The 7,055-nt window shown below is 48.2% G+C and overlaps 1 protein-coding gene across 4 annotated transcripts in view; it reads left to right on the top strand.

The window, feature by feature from the left end:
• Window positions 1-904: 904 nt before the first annotated feature.
• ICA1 (islet cell autoantigen 1) overlaps window positions 905-7,055 on the top strand; it is a 144,556-nt gene continuing 138,405 nt past the window's right edge. For 2 of the 4 annotated variants that reach the window (XM_082662010.1, XM_082662007.1), the window contains exon 1: window positions 905-977. The gene's annotated coding sequence lies outside the window, so the exon portion shown is untranslated. The remainder of the gene's footprint in view (window positions 978-7,055) is intronic. The other 2 variants (XM_082662008.1, XM_082662009.1) reach the window with 1 other exon arrangement.

The raw sequence follows: 7,055 nt of genomic DNA, 5'->3' as shown, positions 1-7,055 counted from the left end.
TAAATATATAACACAATCAGGGATGAGTCATAGCACATTGGGACTGCTTTTCAACATAGATGATTTTAAGAAGGAACTATTCCAACACCATTTCTTCATGTGATCACTGGAGGGTACTCAAAAAAGAAGTGTTTGGTTCTTTCCTGATAACAAAGAATAAGAGAAGATGAAATTACTATAAGCGTCAGTAACTTAAGTATAAAAGATATATGAATATATGGGAATGAAAAATACATATACAGTTTTTTTTTTTTCACAGAGCCTCTTTACTTTAAGCCCAAACTTGATTCCCAGGTACAGGGCTCTGTAACTTTCCTTGGCATTGAAGTCATGAAGTCTCCTGTCCTCTAAAGCCACGGCAGTCTGCAGTGGAAGCAAGCAGCACGCGCTAAGCACAGCACAGTGGGAACCCCGGGGCGTTCGCTGCTGCTCCCACCTGTAGGCCAGGTCATTGTGACGCAAATGATTTGGACACGTGGCACACCTGCGGGAGAGCAGGGGCGGGGTCACCCTGGGCGGCAGATCCGAGCGGGGTGTACCCTAGGAGATGGGGGTCGAGGAAAGACCCCAGGGAATAGAGAGAGGGAGACTCACTCCCCCAATCCCGGACCCGCCCCAAACAAGGTGAGGCCATCGCCCTCTCCCTCCTCTGGGTCCCTGGGTCTTGCTGGGAGGGGTCGCCCGCCGGGGATTCTTCGGAGGGGAGAAGCGGGGAGGGGAGACGACGGCGGGGCCCCGGCCCTTGGCGCTCGCGGAGAGGCGAAGGCGCCCGCTCCCCCCGGCCACTGCGCTGCGCTGCGGCGCTCACGGGTTCCGCCGGCTGCTATTCCGGCTGGCGGCGACCGCCGCAGGAAGGGCCGGTTCCTGCGCTCCCCCCGCCCCCTTCCCTCGCCTTCTGCTGACGCCGACGTCGGATGAGGGAGCTGGAGGGACGCTCGGATCGCGGCCGGGAGGCTCCTAGGGGCCGAGGCTCCGAGGTACCTGCCCTACGGGGCCGTGGCGAGGGCGAGCTGGGCGGGCTGCAGGCTGCATTGGGAGACGCCCGGCAGCCGGGGCGGTCGGGGGCCTGGGGCTGCCAGCCCTCCGCGGGCGCCGGTGACAAGCAGGTCGCCTCCTCCTGCCCCCCGTCCCTGTGCAAGAACCGCCGCAGCCCCTTCCCCTTCCCCGCCGCCGCCCTGGGGCCTGGGAAGGTCTGGAGGATGCGCGCGCGCCTCGAGAGCGCGCGTCAGCCCCGGTGGGGCGCGGAGGGAAACGTTCCGCGCTCCAGCCCCATCTCTGGACCCGGCGTTTGCAGCACCCCCTTCCCCGCCCACCCACCCCACCCACGCAGTGCCTCGCCTTCTCAACGCCTCCGGCCCCAGGACCCCGAGGTCCTTCTTGGACAGGGACTTGCGTCCGGGGCTGACTTGTTGACGAGTTCACCTGCCGCGGCTCCTGGTGTTTGCTTTTTCTCTTCCTTTAGCCCGTCTTTGGCGGAGGTGGCAGGGAGCAGATGGGTACTCTTTATAACCACTAGTACCGGGAGGCCTGAGCTTGATCTCCCGCGGGCGAAGTGCTCACCAACCTCGGACCCGACTGGAGCGAGAGTCCCTACGCAGGCCAGGTCCTGGCCAACCCTGGCGCGCCCGTTTCCTTTAGGTGCTGCTGACACCGCCTTTCCTGCCTCGCGGCTATCGCAGCTCCTGCTTCCTCTAGAAAGGAACATATCCTGTTACTGCGTCTGCCTTTGCCCAGAGCGGCTCCCCATTAACGTTTCCCATTGCCTTTTTACTTGGAGTGCCCCGAAGGCCCCTCAACTTCTCTTTGGGGGTCTTAAAAATACTGCGTGCGCCCTTTCTCTGGCGAAAGGCATTAACTGGCTGGTTGGGGGAGAGTTCTAGTTCAAAAAGGGAATCAGGTTCTCTTCTGTTTAGATAGCATAAAAAATTATCACGAGAAAGGGTGCTGGGTGGCAGCCTTAGTAACTGAGATCTGGTAACTTTATACAAATTATCAGGGCCTGGAAAATGTACCACCAGCTGGTTTGAAAATGCTATTGAATGTAGGAAGAAACACACATAAGGCATTGGCCATTAAGGTCCTATAAATTATGACTCATTGCAAACATGTTCATGTCTAAACATTTCAGTAAAGCCTCACCAGAAAAATATCAGGTTGGTTTCTGTGGACCTTTAGTTTTTCTGAGATCTGAACTGTTCCTTGGGGTGGGGGAATGAAATAGGGAACGCTTATTAGTTTGAAATCTGTGCTCCAGACTCAATTTCTTACCTTCTGTTTAAAACACACATTTTTTACTTTTGAGTGAATTTTCAAACCATTCTTTTTGTTTTTGTTGTTTTAGGTTGCAGTCTTTATTTTGAAACATCGTGTGTAGAGAATACCATAGGGGCAAAATCAGTTTATAATCCTTAATATTTCGATTATCATTGTTTGGTTTCAGACTGCCATGTATATATTTAATTTAAGGAGATGTAGCTTTCTAATTGGATCTTTTTTGCATTACATAGGTAAAGAGTTGTACTGTCATTAAAGATGAATCTTTAGAAAATGACAGTTAAGCTACTGAGTACTCATTGTAATAGTAGAGAGACCCAAGGCTAAAAAAACTGACCTTGGACACTCCATCCATAGGGCATTACATGCTAAAGACACTGGATGGTAAATGCCTAGAGAGCAAGTTTATTTTATAGCTGTCTTTGCTTCATTTGGTCCACCTGAGATCCTATCTGACTGCTTTCTCTGAGCATCTTTATTACCATGCATTTCTCTCCGCATCAACCTTATGAAAAAATATGGACAATTTTGTTACTCAAAAGAAAACCTTCAAAACTGCTGCATTTTCGGTGTATTTGACTAAACAGTACATTTTTTTTCAGGTGCAGGCAGTTTTATCAGAGGAAGAGAAGTGTGGCAACTGTGAAATGACAAGGCAGGGTAAACCTGTATTGGTGTGAACTTTTAAGTTATAGAAACCTCATACAGGAGAAGGCGGTGAAGTTAATAGGCCACAAGGATCAGGAAGGATTTTTCCTCTTTATTGGTTGAGCCCCACATCTAGAAGCCTGAGGGTAGGTGGCAACGTTTAGGATCAGTGCGCCGGCTACTAATGTCCTTTTTATTCCATCTGCACTATCAGATTTATGGGAACCATGGACAAGGATGCTATCTGTATGTTTTTGTCCATGAGTCAACATAGATCACTAATGAATTAACCTCATGCCCATCCTCACCCCCATCCAGAATCTGCCTCAGCAAAGCCCTTAACTCCAATACCTATACCTACAGGAGGAACATTTTTTTCCTCAAGCTGTCACGTTTTATACCACCATCATATTTAATGCCATGGAGGCTGGGCAGAGGACAGGTTTTGGATCCCAATAGAGCAGAATTGGAACCCCAGCTGCAACACTTAATTAGCCATGTGACCTTGAGCAAGTTACTTAAGCTTTTTTTTTTTTTTTTTTTTTTTTGCAGTACGAGGGCCTCTCACTGTTGTGGCCTCTCCCGTTGCGGAGCACAGGCTCCCGACGCGCAGGCTCAGTGGCCATGACTCACGGGCCCAGCTGCTCTGCGGCATGTGGGATCTTCCCGGACCTGGGCACAAACCCGTGTCCCCTGCATCAGCAGGCGGACTCTCAACCACTGCACCACCAGGGAAGCCCTATATATTCTTTTAAAACAAAGCCTTTCTTCTCTGTGACTGTAGGCCAGTTACTTAGGATAAGTAACTGATTTTGAGCTTCATCCATAAAACGAGGATGATGTCCACTGGACAGTGTTGTCAGAATAAGCATACTGTGCACGAAGCATTCATGTCAGTCTGAGAAGTAGTAATTCCTCAACTAATGGTAATTACTTGTCTCAGTGTAAACCTAGGGAGAGAATGAGTTCATGGAAAGCTGAGAAAATGGCATTGCTCATGATAGGAAGTCTCTCCTCCTAAGTCAGATGATGTCGTTCATCAGGACTTTGGCCAAATCAGAGGAGTGGGGTCACTACTGAGTTTTCAGCAAGCATTTGTTATGTGTGTGTTATATGCCATGCATTGTTCCAGAACTGGGAATCCCAAGACAAGACCCAGACTCTACACTGCTCTGGAGGAGCCTGCAGCCTAGTGAGGGAGATCAAGGGGTCAGGTGACAATTACATTTCAGGAAAAGTGGGGAGGGAATGAAGCCCAGGGCAGAGGTACCCAACTGACAGGAGAGAGAGCAGAGAAAACCTGAGATTTGTGGAGGAGGTGACCCTTGAGTTAAGCCTTAAAGGGCCAGTAGGAATTTGGCAGGTCAGAAAAGGTTGGGAGTGGAGAGAGAGAGTTCACCACACAGTACCCAGGTATACAGAGGGAAAGAATACTGGCAAATAGTCCTCATGCCTGGAGCCCAGTGTGCATGTGTATCCCTCATTAGCTGAGTGACCTTGGGCAAGTTTGATCACCTGTGAATTGAGAGGCTTAAATGTATTAATCAACGTAAGCACAGGACTGATTTCAATTATGTGCTCTATAGTCGTGGAGAGGCGGTAGAGGTATTAGTAGAAAATAAGGGACTGACATTAAAAAGTCATTAGAATTAGAGGAAATTAAAGAGGTCAATTTTAGAATACGTTTAACAGAAATTACATAGAATTAAAAGAGGGTGACTGAAGAAGACAACTGAATGCATGACTGTGGGTGGGAAACATGAGGTATATATATTCAGTGATGGACCAATGAATATATAGATAATGGTATATTGCTAGCCCTGAGAGTCTAGACTTGAGAGTGGGAAGTTCCTCTCATTCTGTGGTGTATTTGTACAACGAGTGACTGTAAAGTTTTGCAGCTATTTTCCCAGAGCACGCATTAAAATCCGTCATCATGATCACTCACACCCACCCACTTCTCTGTTCCCAGGGTAGGGCATGGAAAACTAATGATACGTGGGGGAAATCCAGCCTTCTCTGCATGTTTCTGGGGTAGCGCATCCTAAGCCAGGGACCAAGGAGCTAATTGTGATAAATGGTGCCCCCCTCTTTTTATGGGTAGGAACCCTGATAGCCGCCAGGAGTCTTCAGCAAGGTTTTGTTGTGCACAAGCACCATGGTGGTAATGGATTTGGGGCTAACACAGCCTGAGCCTGTGATTAGGAGAGATTGTTTTTATAGAAACCAAGCCCAGTATCCAGTCCCTTTGGTCCAGGAGTAGAGTGGAGTGCTTAGAAACAGGATTTCAGAGGTCAAAAGCAGCCTTGAATTTACTAGCTGTTGACTTTGGGCAAATTATTTCACCTTTCTAAGCTTTTTTTCTCACTTGCAAAATGGGGTTGTATCCCCTTCTGGTGTGGGCATTAACTCCAAGTGCTTCACACATGTAAAGTGCCCCATAAATGGTAGCACAAAATTATTGCCCTTTGTCCAGCACATATTTACTAAAGGCCTATTGTGTTTCAGGTTCTGTGCTTGGTGTAAGGAGGCAAAGATGAACCAGTTAGGGTCCCTGCCTTCAAGGGACTTCCAGGCTAGTGTGGGGCATGCAGATGTAATCAGCTCATCACAGGAGAATAATGGGAGTGCAAGGCACCACTAGCATCATTGTGGAGCAGGAGGGCAGGTGTTGGGTTGGGGAAGACTTCACGGAGGAGGTGACATTTGAGAGTCTTGAAATAAGATGTTAAGTTTGGCCAATTGGACAAAGGAGGGGAGGTCACTTCAAATGGAGGGAAACTTTGCAAAGCCTTGAAATGAGATAGTGTATTCAGGAAAGTTCTAGCATTCTGAAATGACCGGAAGGAATAGTTCTGTGCGAGGTGAACGTTTTGGGGAAGGGGCCAGAATGTGAAGGGGCTTGGTTTTTTTGCTACAAAGTTTGGACTTTCTCTAGGGACAAGAGAAGGCAATTAAAGCGTTTTAAGTAGGAGGATGGTGTGATTAGATTTGCATATTATAGAAATAGTTCAGACCATGGTGTAAAAGATTGGAGTGGGCAGATACAGGGATGGTTTTGCCTCTGAAGGCCTAGACTAAGCCCTGGCTGTGAATCTAGAAAGGAGAAGATGTATTTAGTAGCCTTTTAGGAGGTAGAATGGAGAGAACTTGGAGACCAGCAGCTAAAGACGAGAAAGAAGTCAAGTTTCCAAATTGGGCCACTCAGTAGATTTTGTGCTGGTAATTAACATAGGGACCACAGAAAAAAGAAACATTTGGGGGTGGAGATGGAGAGAGATAATTTTAGTTTTAGAGGTCCTGAATTTGAAGTGCCTATCGGACATCCAGGTGAAGATGACCATAGGAAAATGGAGAGTTAAATACCTCTCCAGAGCACCAAATCCACATTTTGATCCCCCTACTGTAGTCCCTGGAGAGGTGTTTAATTCTGGAAGTTGTTGGCATACAGCTGTTGGTTGAAGCCACAGAAGTGGATTAAATCACCTAGAGGGAGCAAGTAAAGTGTAATAGAAGACGGCTAAGGTTGGAACCTTGTAGAGCAATGATATTCAAGATAGCACTGCACACAGAGGAAAAGGAGCTAACAAAGGAAACTGAAAAATTACCAAAGTGTAGAGAGTGTTTTCTGAGAAGTCAAGGAGGGGAGCTTAGTCAAAGGTCAAGCGAGAGGAGAACTTGAGTTGGGCTCCTGGTGAAAACCTTTCTCTGGTGTGGTGGAGAAAGGAACCAGACTGTGTGAGCGTAGAAAAACTTTGTGGAGAGAAGGAAGAGGATGGTAACTGGAGGAAGAAACAGGTTGGAGGATATGGGTTGACGGCAGAAAGAGAGGTTGATTAACTTGAAAGAGAAGGGATAATAGATGGACCAAGGTGGGAGGGGGCAAAAGGGTAAGACCTGTCCCTTCTGAAGGGAAAGGAACAGCAGTGGTTATAGTCATGGTGCTGGATGGTTCCAAAGAACCGAGTAGTGGTGATGAAGAGTGGAAGCCATGAGAGAAGGGGCCCAGCACAATGCCCAGGGCCGTGATTCCGCATAGAGCATGAGGAGGGAGGCTGGTCATCACCACCCTGGGGAGTTTCCTTCTACCTGCTGCTCCCTGAAGGCCAGGAGTTGAGTATCCTTGTATCTAA

This window comes from Grampus griseus (assembly GCF_964374135.1).
Source record: "Grampus griseus genome assembly, chromosome: 9".
NCBI classification, from domain to species: domain Eukaryota; kingdom Metazoa; phylum Chordata; class Mammalia; order Artiodactyla; family Delphinidae; genus Grampus; species Grampus griseus.
The sequence above is the reverse complement of the archived record's forward strand: the minus strand, read 5'-3'. Positions and strand labels throughout refer to the sequence as shown.